The sequence below is a fragment of the Sarcophilus harrisii genome, chromosome 2 (genome assembly GCF_902635505.1).
Source record: "Sarcophilus harrisii chromosome 2, mSarHar1.11, whole genome shotgun sequence".
Taxonomy (NCBI): Eukaryota; Metazoa; Chordata; class Mammalia; order Dasyuromorphia; family Dasyuridae; genus Sarcophilus; species Sarcophilus harrisii.
Window position 1 is genome coordinate 22,313,927 of NC_045427.1, and position 18,213 is coordinate 22,332,139.

General features: G+C 46.1%; 1 protein-coding gene across 1 annotated transcript in view; it reads right to left on the reverse strand.

Moving 5' to 3' along the window:
- The window catches only part of RNF24 (ring finger protein 24), a 79,922-nt gene extending 70,404 nt beyond the window's left edge, over positions 1 to 9,518 (reverse strand). Inside the window, exon 1 of the mRNA XM_031949757.1 lies at positions 9,397 to 9,518. The gene's annotated coding sequence lies outside the window, so the exon portion shown is untranslated. The remainder of the gene's footprint in view (positions 1 to 9,396) is intronic.
- Between the last annotated feature and the right edge of the window lie 8,695 nt (positions 9,519 to 18,213).

Here is an 18,213-nt window from a genome sequence, read left to right on the forward strand (position 1 = left end):
GTAAGGCAGTGTAGATGAAATAATTTGTAAACCACAAGCACCATATAAATGCCATATATTAGACAAAGTTGTGCTGTTTCCAAAGCCAAAAGAAGAAAGTGTCCAGTATTAAAAAGAAGCATTAGTGTCAAAAACTACACATTTTCCCAAAAGGTTAAGATCTGGAAAGAAGTCATTAGATTTGGCACCTAGAAAGTCATAGTGACTTTTGAGAGACCAGTCTCGATAGCAAGGGAGAATTTCAACGTTTCAGATCTTGGCATTCTGAGAGATGGTAAGATCTAGTGTGAGACCATCCTGATGCTCTACCAAGTTGGATGACTGAGGAGATTATGAAAATTGAGTAAGCTCATTGTTGGTAGAATTGTAAATGGATCCAACCATTCTGGAGAGCAGTTTGGAACTGTGCTCAAAAAGTTATCAAGCTGTGCATACTCTTTGACCCAGCAGTGTTACTACTGGGCTTATATCCCAAAGCTATCTTAAAGGAGGGAAAGGAACCTGTATGTGCACGAACTTTGTGGCAGCCCTGTTTGTAGTGGCCAGAAACTGGAAACTGAGTGGATGCCCATCAGTGGGGGAATGAAAGTAATGGAATATTATTGTTCTATAAAAATGATGAACAAGCTGATTTCAGAAAGGCCTGGGGAGACTTACACAAAATGATGCTGAATGAAACAAACAGAACTAGGAATACAGCATACACAGTAACAGCAAGAGTGTGTGATGATCAACTATGACAACTTGGTTCTTTTTAATGGTTCATTGAAAAAGGGCAATCCCAACAAACTTTGGATGGAAAATGCTGCCCACATCCAGAGCAAGAACTATGGAATGAATGTAAATCAACCATGCTACATTCACTCTTTTTCCTTTTCTTTTTTTATTTTTCTCTTGTGATTTTTCCCTTTTGCTCTGATTTTTTTCCTCCCAACATGTTTCATAAGGAAATACGTACATATGTAACCAAAACCCAAAAACAACTTTAAAAAATATACATGTATAACCAAAAGCCCTCCAAAAATTTTTTATATGTAAATGTGTAACTGGGGACAAAAAAAAGGTCCATGAGGAAGAATGGGAGAAGGTAACATCAGGCGGGACCTTATTCCTTAGGATTTGGGTTCTTCAAGGGAAGGCAAACTTTCATTGAATGAATTTCAAATTCTTAGTCTGTTTTCACTGTTATTATTTTCATATGCATATCTTAGACTTTTTCCAATTGAAGTGTAAGTTGGGATTTGTTTGGAATTGCAGGGAAGCCAGAAAAATTGGATTTAATTCCCACTTCCAACACGAGCTAAATATAAAACCACTATAAAAACCACTTAAATTTTCTGAGCCTTACCTGTAAAATGTGGTTAATAATAGTGCCTCCCTTATAGAGTTGTTGGGCTCAAATAATATTGAAAAAATGTTTATAAACCTTATCAAACCAAAGAAATGCAGTTATTCTTATCATTACATTGCTTTGTATATCTAGCATGTGCTCATTCATATTTTAGCCATTCAAAAATTTATTGTCGGATTGAGATATTTTAAAGAATTTTATTTCAATTTACTTATTGACATGCATTTATTAATTATCAACTATATGCTAAGCACCATGCTAGGGGCACAAATATATAAATAAGTCTCTGCCCTTACAATGTACTAGGGAAAATTGGCTGGAGAGGGAGGGAATATGAACCACTGGACAATGGCATTGAATCACAGGCTTGGCTCTAAAGCAAATCATCAAACAAATGATTCAGCAGCTGTGATGTGGTTCAGTTTCTTTGTCAGATGAAGATAGTTCTACTAACTTAGAAATTAAAGGGTTAATGTGATGAATAGAAAAATAGTACACGAGGCATAAGATGGAACCCTCAAGCACCATCTAGTTATAAGTGGAAATAATGTAACACAGTAGGGATAAGTCAATTTTTCTTTATAGAATTAGGCAGCCAATTGGGGTGGTGAATAGAGCACTGGGCCAGGAGTCAGACAGACCCGAGTTCATATTCAGCCTTAGGTACTTATTAGCTGTGTGATTCTGGGCAAGTCACTCAATCCCTGCTTGCTTCCGTAAATCTATAAAATGAAGACCTTCCTCTTTGGATTGTTGTGAGGATCCAATGAGATAATAATTGTAAAGCACTTATCATAATGCCTGACACATAGAGCTATATAAATATTAACTGCTCTTATTAAGAAAAACATTTCAGTGACTAAGGCAGAATCAGCCCTGTAAATTGGGCTAGGCCGTATCAATTATAACTAATTTGCGAAGAAGGAAAGAATCATGCTTGGTCTCTTGAACTATGGCCACCCAGACAAAAGAAATAATAAAGACTAGTATTAGCTGCCATTCATTAAGGTCTGCAAAGTCTGACAGACATCATCTCATTTAATTCTCACAACAACCCTCACCTAAGTCCCACAGGCATTGCCACTCCATTTCACAGATGAGGTAAGTGTAAAGAAAGGCCTTACTCATTTCATTTGTCTCACAGGTGGAATTTGAGCTCAGATATCACTTAATTTGAAACCTAACCCTCTTTTCTGTTTTAAGCTCAAATGCACACTGGTCCCTGCGCCACATGTTGACTTAGAAAACCACAACTGCACATTTTCTATGTTGTATTTTTCTTTCTTTCATGAAGCGTTTCCCTGCACCCTTGCGCCTGAAAGTGGCCGGTCTAACACCTTTAAACTAGGCCCCACTGATAATGACAGTAAAAGGAAGTCACAGCCAGATGGACAACTACAAAGCTCAGCCGGAGAATGCAGAACCACAGGTCCTTTGCACAGAACAAGCAATCATAAAGGAGTGAAGGCAAAGAGGTTAACAAGGAAACTTCACACCGTGGAGGAACACCAGCGGATAGCAGATACCAAGGCCCAGAGGGGAGGACTTCCAAAAGTCCTAGAAGAGTTAAAGGAGGAAGGCTGGATTTGGATTGAAGCCCTCTGCCTCCAGACCCCCATCCTTCCATCACACCATCCCATCTGTCTCAGAAATGAGTCCCCAGTTCAAATTCTGCCTGACACTCACTAACTTCTGTGATCACAAGTCCTGGCCTCTGATGGCCTCAGCTCTCTCATTTGATAAATAAAGTAACACTTGCAAACCTACTCATGGGACTGTTGGGGGAAAAAAAAATTCTTTCTAGGCTTTAAATAGCTACAGCCAGGCAGACTGCATTCCCATAATCTGAATGAAACGCTTTAGGGACCGACAGCGGGAGCAGCTACTTCCCAGTTGATGGTAGTGGGTTGTAGCCAGAGAAAGAAACCCAGTTCTTGGGCTCTTGACTTGGAAAAGATGGAAAAAGATAAGAAGTGATATCAGCGATATCACTAGAAAGAAACTGCCTCTTTTTACAGGAGAGGATGGCCTTGTGTACTGTAGTGGATGTGTGTGTAGGGGGTGGGGGGGAAGGGAAGGAGGGAAGAGATGGTTCAGATAGTCACTGATGAGGTGGAAAAAGCAGTTTTATTCCTGTTGATAACAGGTCTGCCTTCTGGAGCGGCTCTGATTATTCCTGCTGTTCCTTGCCCTGTGATGCTAGAAAGAACAGTTTATCTGGAGTGGATAACTTGATGCTGTACAAGAAGAGGTCATACAACACGAGAGCCCGGCATTAGAAACCAAAAGGCTGATTTTGTACAAATCCTGGATCCGCTCCTGGCAAGGTGATTTACATGCTGTCTCACCTATCATACCATTCACAGCTTATGAATGCAGTGAGATTAAGGAATAAAATACATTAAGTACTTTGAAATCCTTCGTGGACACTGGTACATTTAAAGTGGGGCTGTTAATTTTAACTCCTCTGGGCTCAGTGGTCTCTGAAGAGAGGCCAATGGTCTGGCTCCAAAGGGTCTATGAGCAGTCAATAGAAGGATCCCATCGCCAATCCTAAAACTTGTGTCCAACATATTCCTACTCTCCCTTACTCTCATCTCCTTCTTCTATGCAAGGTCCCCACGTTCTTGATTCTGAGCCAGAGTGGGAACCTCAGAACAGTTCCAGGAGATCTGAATCTAATTCAGGAGTTCTTAACTTTTTATGCCATGGACTTTGGGCTGTTTTGTGAAATCTATGCACTCCTCAAAATATCTGTAAATGCATAGATGTAGAGATTACCAAGGAAAGCTCAATTTGTCTCTGTTAAGAACCCCTAACTTCCTAAACATTCTCTGGGTACACCCACAAGAGCAGCTGAACAGGTGCCATTGGTACAACCCTCGCCACCCCAAGCATCCATCCTGACAGTCAGCTCTATGAGTGAGTCACAACAAAGAGCCTATCCCTTTCTCCCTTCCCCCTTTTCTTTCTGGGGCAGGACAAGACATGGCCTGTAATCTGCATTAACCTTCCCTCCAAATTCACTCTCCTCCTCGGAGGGCACAGCCATCCTTCCAGTTCATCCACCCCTGCCTCCTCACTCTGGCTCACCTCCTATCTCCAATCAGCTGATCAGTTCTCCTCCTTCCCACTCCCACAGGCCCCCAGGCCCTCTCCCTGAGATGACTGTAAAAGCCTCCAACTGGTCCTTTTTCAAGCCTTTCCCTTCTCCAACCCCTCCTCTGAATAGCCGCCCAAATGATGTTCCTCAGGCCCCTACTAAACAGCTTCAGTGGTTCCCCAATGATTCCAGGGCCAAATGTTATCTCATCTAGGTAAAGATAAAGAAAAGGGCACCAGGACTGGGAAGTGTTGCTGCTATAGAAGTGGCCCTTGCGCCCCCAGGAAGAGAAGCTGTTAATGGGTCTTCTCCTCCCTGAGGGTCCTGCATCATCACCATCCAAAGGGTGATGGGGGGCCCAGCTAAAGCCCAGCTAAGGCAGAAGAAGATAGAAACCTGCCTTTGCTATGGAATTCCCATTCATCTTTCTAAGCGTGGTTCCTGGAAGCACTGAAGATTTGGTCACAGGGACAACAGATCAGACCGCTAGGTTATCACAGGATCCCTTTCCCCAAGGGCCCTAGCTTCACCTGCCTGACACTGACATAAACCTGATTCCCACTTCTAGGCGCTGACACAAACCAGCCTAGGAACCTTTCCCCCAATTCCCCAGTCAGCCTTCCGGTTAAATGCCACTGGGATTTTCTCCTTCCCAAGGCCTAGTCCCCTGGCTGTGGGGTTCCTCACACAATCACCTGTCCTGACATGGCAAGCTAAGGACCCCCTGGCTTTTCTATTATACAGATGAGCTATGTACACACACACACACACACACACACACACACACACACACAATTTCTCCCAAATAGAATTCTTTGAGAGCAGGGACTACCTTGATTATCTATTTGCATTCCTGGCACTTAGCATAGTCTTGCCGCTTAAAAAGTGCTTAATAAATGTTTCTCTATTCAATTTCATTTATCTCATCTTTTTAAAATTCCTACTTTCTGTGTATGTTTAATGATATACATAATTATTAGGACGGCAGCATGTATATAATTTGCAAATAAATGAATCTACTTTGCCTGCACATTTTGTACTAAAAGAAACAAACTAGCAAAATTTAGGAACCAATATTCTAGAGATGACCTCAAAGGCCCCTTTCAGCTTTAAATTTATGAACCTGTGACCCCTGAAGAAAAAGTTCCATTAAGAGAAAAACCAAGAATTAAACTGGTATTAAGGTCAGGCAGAGAAACTCTTAAGATTACACTGAAAAGGCTTTCAATTTTTAATCAAGAATACTATGGTGTCAGGAGGGGTTTATAGGAATGAAAAGAACAATTTGGCAGCAGAATCTCTCTTGCCTTTAACTACATAGGACCAGGTGGTTTCCACTGATTCATGGGATCAGGCAGTCACAAAGTGTTCTTAAATCGTGAATTTACAGATTATAAATTTTGAAATGGTAGAAATATCCTTAATTTATTAATCCATAATAAATCCCATTTAGGTGTTGCTTAATGGTTTTCTGGTTGATTAATTTTAGAATAAACAATTATAGAATTCATCTGCTTGTTAACTTTAAATATATCTGATTTGATTAAGGGCAAATGGTGGTCCTCCATTCAAATAGTCTAGGAAATAGTTACTGAAGCATAGCAACAGCCTCAAATTTCACCTCCATTTTATTTGTACTACTATTAAAAGCTGCATCTCTTTTCATAAAAACCTGTTATACTCTCCTGAACAAAAGAATAAAGGACTAAATAATACAACAAAGGTAAGAAGGTAGTAAACAGGACACTGAGTTGGTTAGGTGAGAAATCCAGATATAAAGCATTTAAGGATAACCATTTCCAAAGAATGAGAATACAGTAAAATACATCTAATACTGTTTCTGAACAGAAAATCTCTGTGATAGTCCAGAATTAACTTCATGATTCTTCAATATTCCAGTAACATCACTATAAACATTATCACATCATCAGCCATGTAAAGTGATAGTTTTAGAAGAATAGGATCAAGAGCAGAAAGTTCAGTGTATTTAGATCTCTTAGATAATATGCAAAGTAGCTTTGTCAGGTGTCTTTCTATTGACCAAAAATCTCCTAGATTTGACAGGATTCTGAAAACTTCTCAAGCAGTGATCAAGTATGTTTCATCAACAACTGACAGAAACAGTTCATAATAAAACATTTGGAATCCTTCAAAATTCAAGTTCTTTAATTTTCGAAAACTTTGATTCCCTAGAGTTGATTCATTGATATTTAAGTTACTGAAAAGGATTCTTGTTAAATAATGCAACATAAATCCAAAAGCTGTACAGAGGAAAGTTCAATCTTTGCCGATTTAAACCATGATAAAAAAAAAAAAAAAAAGAATTCAGTTATAGACACACCCAAGGTGAATTTGTAAGCCTCTAAAATGCATACTATACAGATGAATAATTTTTACCCTCTATTAAAAGTCATTGTTTTCTATAGGAGAAGATAAATCTTTTTTTAGACCATGGCTAAACTTTTTTTAAAGATTCAAGGACTCAAAAGCATTTAGCTAAAAAAGAACCATAAAAGGTAATCAATTAATAATCTATACTCGGCCACATCCAGGGACTGGCCGATACTAGGTAATTTTTAACACTGGGCAGTTTGTCATTAGTATATTTTACCCCTCTCCCCCTTCAAAAGTGTGAAGCCAAAAATTTCGTGGGAGACATTTCCTATTCTTGTAGCTGAGGAGGCTGGTTAAAGCAAACATACATGAAAGTATGATTGTCCCTATAGAAACAGCTCTAAAAACTGACAATTCCAATCTGAAAAAAGATTAAAAATAAAACGAGGCAGACGGGCCCGGAGGGATGATCTCTGTCCAGGGAGGAAAGGGCTCCCTTTATAGGAAAAGTCACCCACAGACACATAAGACAACAAAGTAAGCCAAGTCGGCCCGACAGCACGCAATCCTGCCAGAGCCAAGTCCTAGAGGACCAGGACAATGGGAAACGGCACTCCGACATTCGTTTCCCGGCAGTCCTGTGAGAGGAGCCATTGAGCCGGGCTGCATGACCCGAGGATTAAAAGCAGGGCAACTTCACAGCAAAGCGAAGGGGACCGTAAGAAAGCCTTTAGCTAAAGGTTAAATTAAAAAAAAGGAAAAAGGAACAAGAAACTACCTTGTTCCTGGGACACAAGGCAACGGGAAGGAGCTAAAAAGGACGAGAGCGTACCGACACCCAGCTAAGCCCGACGAATTAGGGCACGAGGCGCCCGGGACGATGCTCCTGCCAGGCAAACCCTGCGCCGTGCGGGGCCCCTCGGGCGGGCTCTCCCGGGAGCCCCCGGCTCGCGGCAAGACCTGGATCTCACCGACGCGAGGGGGAGCGAGCGCGCGCCTGCACAAAAATAGCAGAGACCAAAAGCTGGGCTAAGTGGGCGAATCTGGGGGATGGACGGAGACGGTGCGAGCTGTTGGCGAAGGGAGGGAGGGGACGCTGCGGAACCTGACGGGGAAACCCCTGCCAGGCTCACAGGTGACCCCCCGGGAACGCGCCGCGCCGCCCCCGCCCGCCCGCAAACTTCCCGGGCGGCCCCCAGGGAGAGAGGGCCGGGCGCCGGCCCCGCGGCGGGGATGGCAGGGACCGGGAGCCTTCCTTCTGCGACTCCGCCGAACGGCAGGTTCCCGGGACGCGCGTGCGGGGCTGGCACAGACGCCTCGGGAGGCGCGCTCTCGGCCCCCGCGGCCCCGGAGCCGCCCCGCGCCCCGAGGGGCGGCCAGCGCCAAGTGCGGCCCCGCCTCTGCTCGGGCCCCTCTCCCGAGGGCCGGAGCGGCGCCCCCCAGAGAGGGACGGCTCGCTCACCCGGGGTGCTGCCCCAGCTCGGGGCGCAGGAACTGCCTGAGGGGCGGGGAGCGGGGGCAGCTTCCCCCAGGACCCCCGGCCCACAAGCACGGCTGGCCCCCGCTCTGCCTCGCTCCGCCAGCGGGACGCCCCGAGTGCGCGCCCTGCCCGGCCTTCCCGGGGCTCAGAGGTCCCGGGGGCGCCTTTCCTTAGCGCCCTCCCGACCTCCCTCCAACCCCCTCTCAGCGCGCTCAGCCCCTCGCCTCTGCCCCCCTTTCCCAGCGCCCTCCTCACTTACTCCTGTTAGTCTTGTCCTCTTACCCCGCCGCCCAGGACCGCCAGCCCCAGAGAGCTCTCCCGGGCCGCCTCCCGCCCTCTGAGGGTGCCCACCTCGTCCCCGTGCCCCTTACACGCTCTCCGCCCCGCTGTCCCAGACTCCCTCAGAGAGCCCCCTGCCTGGCCCACCCCCTCCCGGCCGTGCCATCCCCCTCCCTATCCCATGACCTCCCTCACTGACTCCCCCTCACTGACCCATCCCCTCCTGCCTGACCCCCTCCTTGTCCCATCCCCCCACTGACCCACCCCTCCTCAGTGACCCCCTTCACTGATCCCCCCTCACTGTCCCATTCCCTCCCATCCCCCACTCATGGAGCCATCCCCTCCTCACGGACCCCGCCTCACTGACCCCATCCCCTCCTTACTGTCCCATTCCCCCCATTGACTCCCCACTGACCCCTCTCCCCCCACGGTCCCATCCCCTCCTCACGGACCCCTCCTCATTGTCCCGTCCCTCCTCACAGACCCCATTCTCCCCACTGACCCATCCCCTCCTCACGGACCCTCCGCCCCCGCTGTCCCAGACTCCCTTAGAGTCCCTCACTATCCCACCCCTCCTCACTGACCTCCCTCACCGCAGCACCCCGTGCCCCATCTCCTTACCCCGTCGCTACTGCCCCATCTCCCGGACTTGTCACTCGCACCCCCCCTCACTGACCCCCTGTCCCTGTCGCACCCCCCCTCACAGACCCCCCTCCCATCACTGTCCCACTCCCTCCTGACAGCCTCACCGCTGTCCCCATCCTCGGCCGCTCTCCCTCCCATCCCTTCCCCGCCCCCTCCTCGCCCCTCTCCCGGACTCCCGCCCCGCGCACCCCCTCCCTCACTCACTGGCCCGGGACTGCCGCGGACCGGGGTCGGGGTCGGGGTCGGGCCGGGCTCCGGCTCCTCGGCTCCAGCAGCGACCGCTCCTCCTTCTCCTCCTCCTCCTCCTCCTCCTCCTCCTCCTCTTCCCCTCTTCCCCTCCTCCTCCTCCTCCTCCTCCTCCCGCGCCGGTGCCTCTGTCTGGGGCTCCCTCGCGCCGAGGGGCGGGGCGGGGGCTCCCGGGGGCGGGGCCTGTGGGGGCGGGCCGAAGCCGCTGCTCCTGGAGGGAGGAGGGACCCGGATGCTCTGGGGCCGCTGAGGGCAGAAGCGGCGTCAGGCCCCGAAGCGCGCCTGCGCAGCCGCCGCTGGTTTGGGGCTCACTGCGCAGCCTCCTCGGCCCGCCTCCCCCTCCCCTGTTCGCAGCAGCGGGAGAGGCGGTTCCCGGCTCCCTTACCCCTGGCGCCGCAGAATTTGGGGAACTCTCCCTCCTGAAGCTTCTTGGCTTTGTTCAATTTGCTCCGGAAGTCCTCCCTTTGCGGGGCGAGCCCCGGGCGCTAGCTCTCCCCAAGCCCTCTCTATACTTCCCGTGCTGGTTGGGTGGTCCGAGGGAGAGACGGGGACGGAAGCGCGCCGGGCTGGCCCTCGTGTCCCGGCCCTCGTGCCCCGGCCCTCGTGTCCCGGCCCTCGTCTCCCGGTCCTCGTGTCCCGGCCCTGGTCTCCCGGGCACCGGCCCTCATGTCCCGGCCCTCGTGTCCCGGCCCTCGTGCCCCGGCCCTCGTGTCCCGGCCCTTGTGTCCCGGCCCTCGTGTCCCGGGCGCCGGCCCTCATCCCGGCCCTCGTGTCCCGGCCCTCGTGCCCCAGCCCTCGTGCCCCGGCCCTCGTGTCCCGGCCCTTGTGTCCCGGCCCTCGTGTCCCGGGCGCCGGCCCTCGTGTCCCGGGCACCGGCCCTCGTGTCCCGGCCCTCGTGTCCCGGGCACCGGCCCTCGTGTCCCGGCCCTCGTGCCCCGGGCGCTGGCCCAGGGCTCCCGAGCCCCTGCACGCCGTCCTGTGCCCTGAGTGCGCGCTGCTCAGGCCTTGTTTAGTCCCTTAGCTGAGCCTGCAGGGGCTGGGAGCGATAAAGCCTCGCTCCTTGGCCACCCAGGGAGTAATAAATCGGTGTCAATCCGCCCCTCACAATTTGTGGTTGCCCCAAGCTTGCATCTGAACGCCCCCGCCCCGCCAGGGGCCTGTTAGTGCTCTCAGAGGTCAGCCTGCAGGCCCAGATGCACTAATGCACGGCCAGAAACGGCGGCCTGGAGGCCGACCAGCTCCTGCTCCTGCTGCAGGGCCTGTGCCCCTCAGGAAGACGGTGGCTTGGGCCGATGACCCTCCACGTCCCGAGGCTATGGTCAGGGTCCTGCCCGCGGGGCGGGCTTCCACCGCGTTCCAGGCCCTGTAGCTTGTGCTTGTGGCGAGCCGGAAGGTCAAGGCCGGGGACCTTAGGCTTGTCATCTCTGTGACCTTGGGCGGGAGAATACTCTCTGGTCTGTCCCGTTTCCTCCTCTGCCCAGTTGGGGCAGATCTTTAAAGTCGCTTCCAGTTCTGACCTGTGTAACTCATCTCTTAAGTCCCCTTAAGGGTAAAATTGTAGAGGACAATGCCCCTATTCTTTTTTCTTTCATAGTCTCTTCTTTCCATAAATCACTCTCCTCTTTTCCAAGATAGTTTCCTCCGCTGGCTGTTCCCCCACCTGCCAAGAAATGCAGGGATCTCCCAAACTCATTCATGCCAAGGTTATTAGGGACTTAGCGTACTGTCTGTCCTCGGAGTGTTTGCATTTTAACACTGGGCGAGTTCTTTTTTAATTCTAGGTTATTGGGCAGCAGTCCAGAACCTGCTACTTCCTTTGCTCCTAAGTAGGTCGCCAGTGTAAAGGACCCCTGTTCATTCATTTTGTGTTAGTGACTCACCCTCGAGTTCCTTGGAGAGGGGACACATGGTCCACACAGCTAGAGATGAGTCACGCCCATCCAGAGAATTCTGCTGAAGCCTTTGGATTGATCGGGGAGATGATTCTTTACTATCCAGAGCCAGAGTTCTGGCCCTTTTTGATGCCCCGGACTCCTTTACCAGTATAGTGCAGCACATAGATCCCTTCTCAGAATATTGTTTTTAGATGGATAAAATAAAATATATGATTACCAAGGAAACATTGTATTGAAATACATTTTTTTTTATAACACATTGAAAGATCTGATCTAGGGTCTTAGACATCATCTAATCACAACTCTGGAAATTTTTAGAACAAGGCCCAGAGAAGGAAAGGAACTTGGATCTCTCCTGTCTTTCACAGTTGAACTGCTAGACAGACTTCACTTTGATTTTTACTCACCTCCCACTCAGTTCTCAATTCCTTGCTATCTTCCTTCCCACTTCATTATTCAATTGAAAGTGCTTTTCCCAAGGTTACTAAGGATAACCTTAGCTGCTAAATACATTTAATCTTTACTTCTTTCTCAATCACATGTAAACAAAAATTTTAATATTCTTTTCCCCCTTCATTTTGAATTCCATATTGTTTTCCTCCTTCCCCTTCTTTCTCCCCTCTTTGAGAAGGCAAGCAATTTGGTATGGATTATACATATACAGTCATGCAAAACATTTTCATATTAGCTATGTTGCAAAAGAAAATACAGACCCCCCAAAAAAACAAATTTTTGTTTGAAAAAATTTAAAAACTATGTTTTGATCTGCATTCTGACTCCATCAGTTCTTTCTCTGGAGGTAGATAGCATTTTTTCATCATAAATGCTTTAGAATTATCTTGAGCATTGTATTGTTGAGAATAGCTAAGTCACAGTTAATTATCATGTAATATTGCTTTTACTATGTACATTGTTCTGGTTCTCCTTATTTCATTTTGCATCAGTTCATGAGTTCTTCCAAGTTTTCCTGAGAGCATTAGTATTCCATTACATTCATATACCACAACTTGTTCAGGCATTCCCTCAATGTTGATGGGCAGCCCCTCAAGTTTCCAGTTCTTTGCTACCACAAAAAATTAGCTGCTAAATCCAACGGCCTTTTTGTAGGGCTCTTCTTTCTGGACCTCTGTAATTTTAAACATTGTTTATTATCTTATTTCTAGATAATCTCTCTTCCTTATGATCCTAAGTCTAGAGTAGGAAGGGTATTCAGAAGTCATGACACATTCTATACTTGAGGTCCACAAAGGTTAAGTGATCTGACCTGCCTGCTATTGTACATAAAGTCCCAGATGGGATTTGAACCTGTTCCTCTCAATTCCTTGAGTGACTGCTCAGTGTTAATTCTTTCTGTCCACCTCTGACTATTCAGTTTTCATTGTTGGATCAGCTTCTTCCTGATCTCTGAGTATGATTAACCCAAGCTTGTTTCTTCTCTCTCCTCTGGACTTTCTTCCTTAGTGCTGCCATTGATTCAGTTGTAGACAATGAACCAGACTTGGCAATGAATTGAGGGAGTAGGAAGAGGCAAAGATGAACCAAATGGCTGGGAAGAAGGGATACCAGAAATGCATAAGTGCATCATCTCCCTGTCTGCAGACCTAATCCTAAAGTCTTTTCCAACCCCTTCCCATATTAAAGCTGCCTGTGGGCATCTCACACTTGCCTTGTCTGGAACATAAGTCATTGAGCTTCCTCCCCAGACCCTTGGTTACCCCAAACTATTCTATTTCTTTTTTTTCTTATTGTAAATTGTAAATTTTTATTTACAAGATATATGCATGGGTAATTTTTCAGCATTGACAATTGCAAAACTTTTTGTTCCAATTTTTCCCCTCCTTCCCCCCATCCCCTCCCCCAGATGGCAGGTTGACCAATACATGTTAAATATGTTAAAGTATAAATTAAATACAATATAACTATACATGCCCATTCAGTTATTTTGCTGTACAAAAAGAATCAGACTTTGAAATAGTGTACAATTAACCTGTGAAGGAAATCAAAAATGTAGACAAAAATAGAGGGATTGGGAATTCTATATAGTCCAAAACATCCTATTTCTGTTGATGATACTTTAAACTTCCCAGTCACCCTTGGGGTCAAAACTTCAACTCACCTCTACTGCTTCCCTTTCCATTGAATCTTCTTTCCAGTGAGTTGTCAAGTTTTGTCCATCGCAATACAATCTTTGAGGTAGGTCAGGCTCTGATCACCTCTCTCACCATTTTGGGTTTTCTTGGCAGAGATACTGGATGATTCGCTATTTCCTTCTCCAGCTGATTTTACAGATGAGGAAACTGAGGCAAACAGGATTAAGTGATTTGCTCAGGATCATACAGCTAGTGTCTAAGGCTGGATTTGAATTCAGGTCTTCCTGACTCCAGGCCCAGTGCTCTATCCATTGCTTGACTTAGCTGTCCCAGCATAGATGGAAGGTAATCTGAAAAGGGAGAGCATACAATTTGGAAAGACCAGGAAAGAGCTCCAGGAAAGATGGGCTTGGAGCTGGGCCTTGGAGGAAGTCAGGAAAACTAAGAGGGAGAAATGAGTGGGCAGATCACCACAAGCATGGCTCCCAGCCACTGATATCCAGACAGGAAAGTGAAATGTGCTAGGGAGAGACATCAGGGAATGGAAAGAACGGAAATTTAGAAAAAGGGGCCAGGTTTTGAAAAGTCTGCAATATCAGAGGAAACCAGGGAGAAGGCTAGGTGATAGTCCAGGTGAGAGAATCAGACGTGACTAAAGAACAAAAACATTGCTGGATCTATCTTGTTTGTGCCTAGTAGTTTATGTGCTCTCCCTCATGTTAGTGTGGAAGCTCTTTGAAGTCAGGGATTACATCTCTTCTCTTACTTTGTATCCCCAGTGCTTAACACAGAGATTGGAATGTAAGAAGTACTTAATAAATGCTCTTAGCTTTTTGCCTCCTTAATGTTCCTAAAACCCAGACCTCAGTTGCTTGGAACAGGGATGGGTCTGGGGAGGAAACATGAGCTCTGTTGCAGACGAGAGGCGTGGGGCAAGCCCTGTGAGCCTGCCACCCTTCAGAAATCTTTGCTGATTTCCTTTTGCCTCGAGGATAAAATACAAAATCTTCAGTCTGACATTTGAGCTCTTCATAATCTAATTCCCAGCTACCTTTCTAGTGTTATTTCACATTACTCATCTTTACTCATTCTTTATTCTAGTCAAACTAGCTTGGTTGCTGCTCTTCTCTGCAAATGACATTCCACCTCCTAGAATCCCTAGTTTCCTTTAGAGCATGATTCAGGTCCTCCCACCTATATGAAGCCTTCCTTGATCTCTCTAGTTATGGTCACTTTTGAAATCATATTCTATGAATTTTTTTTATTTGCCTTATTTAACATAAAGAACTGCTGGGACCAATGGGGTGGGACAATTTCCTCCACTAAGGAGCCTCTTTATTCTTGAATCTCCCAGGCCTGGGTCATGAAGAGGGATCAGGCTCCTTTTATCCTCCGCTTATTGGCTCATTAAGACTCCTCATTCTGGTTAGGTCATTTTCCACTAAAGCTTAGTTGGCTTATGTTTAGGGTCTCCCCAAAAGGGAGGAGTAGGGAGACACTCATGCAATATATTTTTTTAATTATAGCATTTTATTTACAAGACATTTGCATGGGTAATTTTTCAGCATTGGCCCTTGCAAAACCTTCTATTCCAACTTTTCCCCTCCTTCCCCCCACCCCTTCCCCCAGATGGCAAGTAGACCAATACATCATCATGCCATATGAATCAGGTATGGGACAATTATTTCTTTCCTACCCACTAAAGAAATGCTAAACACAAGACACTAACAAGCAACAAACTAACCAGACTGAAAAACAGCAAGAAGTAACAACTGATATCCTCGTCTTGGAGCTCATGAAGCAGTTTCCAGAGTTGCTGATTAAATATTTTACATTTCACTTTGACTCTAAACTATCTCCATGTCTTTTTGGCAAGCCTGGCCAGGAGACTGGGCTCATCTTCTGCAAGAGCACTGGGATACTTGCCAGGACTCCGCCCTTTGCTTCAATCTCAGTCTAGGATTTTATCTTGTTTTTCCTTTAAATATACTTTGTGTCTACTTATATGTGCACTCATGTTTCCCCTGATGGAGTGTAAGCTTCTTGAGGGCAGGAACTGATTTGTATTCTTAGTACCTAGCATAGTCCTTAACACATAGTAGGTACATAATCTTTGCCTGGCAGGAGCTTAATAAATTGTCATTGATTGATTCCTCTCTATATTGATCCATTAATGGTATCCTGTTGGAATCTTATAACATCTCCATAGTTGCCCATAGAATCCTTTTCTTCCTCACTTCCCCTTCTAATTTCCTTCAAGACTCAGTCAGTCCCACCTTTTGCAGGAGGTCCATTGCTGTTCCTGCATTTGGCATCCATACTACTTCCTTCCCTCAGATGACCAGACATTTCCCCTACATGTATCTTAAATATATGCAGTTTTTGTAAGTTGACTTCTCCATTGGAACATGCGCTCCTTGAAGCCAGAAATTGTTTTTGTCTTTCTTTGTATATTCATTGCTTAGCACGTAGAAAAGGCTTAATTTGTGCTTGTGAAATAACTGATTTCTGTGTGATTATAAACTCTTCAAAGATGGAGATGGTGTCGTTTTTAATTTCTATATCCCAAATGCGCTGAATGTAGTAACTGGCTAGTAAAATGGCTAACTGCACCCTGAATGAGGGGCCCATGAGAAATAGTCTCTGTTTGTGGGGTGCTTGAGCTTAGATGAGGGAATTCTAGCCTCAGGATTCACTGTAGCCCTCCTCCCCCTCCTTCTGAAATGCCAGGTCAGCCAAGAGTTGATGCAAAGAGAAGTGCATGAATAAAAGGGGACTCCTTCCAAGTAACACCTTTCAGACCAACCCAGTGAGCTCACAGACTTGAGACAATGCACAGGAAAAACAACGCAGCCCTCTTAGCCTGGAGAATTCTCCCATCATGCCTGTAATTACCCTTGGTTTCAAAGAGATGAAGTAAGTCATGAATCTCTCCTTCCGCCATTGGCTTGGGATGGAAAATCGTGATTTACGAAATCCTGGGATTGGGAATTAAAAAGGGTCTTTGAGATCTTCTAGTCCAGTGGTTTCCAAAATAAGGGTAAAGGGTAGGAGGTGCTATGGTTTTATCCCAAGAGATGCATGATCATCTAGTTGCGGGAAGGAAGGAACTTGGTCACATCCTTTCCTCCCTGAGGAAATAGCCAATCATGGGGCTTGCTTCCAACACAATCATCTCTACTTTTTACCCACTAGCTAATAATAACAATAGCTGGCATTTATTTGTATAATCTTTAGGGGTTTGCAAAGTACTTTACAAATATTATGTCCTCTGATCAGGACAACCTTGAGAAATAGGTGCTAAAGTAGATAGAATACAGTTCCTGGAGACAGGGAGACATCTTCCTGAATTCAAATTCTACCTGAGATACTTACTACCTCTGGGATCCTGGACAGTTTCCTCATCTGCAAAGTGATCTGGAGAAGGAAATGGCAAATCACTCCAATATCTTGCCAAGAAAACCTCAAATGAGGTCACAAAGAAACAAATACAACTGAAAAGTGACTGAACAAAAACAACAATAGGAAATGTTAGTTCTTAATGTAACATGTAAAATGAGACACACGGTTTTGCACCAATATGGAAATTCATTTTTTAAAACTATGCTTATTTGTTTCAAGAGTTTTATTTTTCTCTTGGAAGAAGGAGAGATGGGGTTGAGAGGAATAAATACTTAACACAGTGCCTGGCACATAGTAGAAGCTTAATAAATGCATATTGACTAACAATAACATTTTAAACATTTTTTTATATTTATATTTAATATTTTTATTTTCCTCAGTTACATGTAAAACAATTTCTACATTTCTTTTTAAAACTTTGAGTTCCAGATTCTTTTTCTTCTTTTTCACCCCCACACATGGAGTTTTGCAAAATATTTCCATAAAAATGCTGTGAAAGAAAACATAGACCCTCCCCCCAAATAAACCCTCAAGAAAAAGAGGGTGCTTCAATCTGTATTCAGACACTATCAGTTTTTCCTCTGGGTATGGATAGAATTTTTCATTATATATCCTTCAGAATAGTCATGGGTTATTGTATTGCTGAGAATAGCAAAGTCATTCACTGCTGGTCATCCCACAACATTGCTGTTACTTTGTACATACAACACTTCATTTTTCCTAAGTTTATGGATGACTTTCTAGGTTTCTGAATAGCAATTTTGAAAAAAGAGAATTATCCCTACTTTTACTCCTCAATATAATAACCAGGGAGAAAATTGTATTCAAGGAAAGGGTGTATATCAGAAAAGTTGGAAAAACATGACTTGATCTATCCCTATCATTTCTACAGAGGAGTCCACTGAAGTCCAGAAAATGAGTTCTAAGTAATGTCCAAACAAATAGCTGAGCTGGGGTTTGCACGTAATTCTCTGGCTCCCAAGTCTTGGATTCCTTCCACTGCCCATTTGAAACCTCATTCCTCCTCCTCCTCCTTGTCCTCCTCCTCCTTCCCCTCCTCCTCCTTCCCCTCCTCCTCCTCCTCCTCTCTGCTTTTACTTCTTTCCTCCCTCCCTTGTCCTTCCATTTGACCTCCATAGCAAAGGGCAGGGCAGACAAGGTGCCTGATCAGTCCCTGAGTCACCGGGCAGCATCCCTGTGTCATCCCTGCCAGGAGCACGTGTCCACCTCCCCGGGAGAAGCTCTTCAGATGGAGAACCACATCCTTGTTGACTGGGGGATTCATCCATTTGATCAGGGGCTCACCATCACTGCCACCGTACGTTAGACTTAGAGCCCTGTGACTGACCTCATGATCACAGGACTGCCTCCCGCAGGTGAGCCAGGTC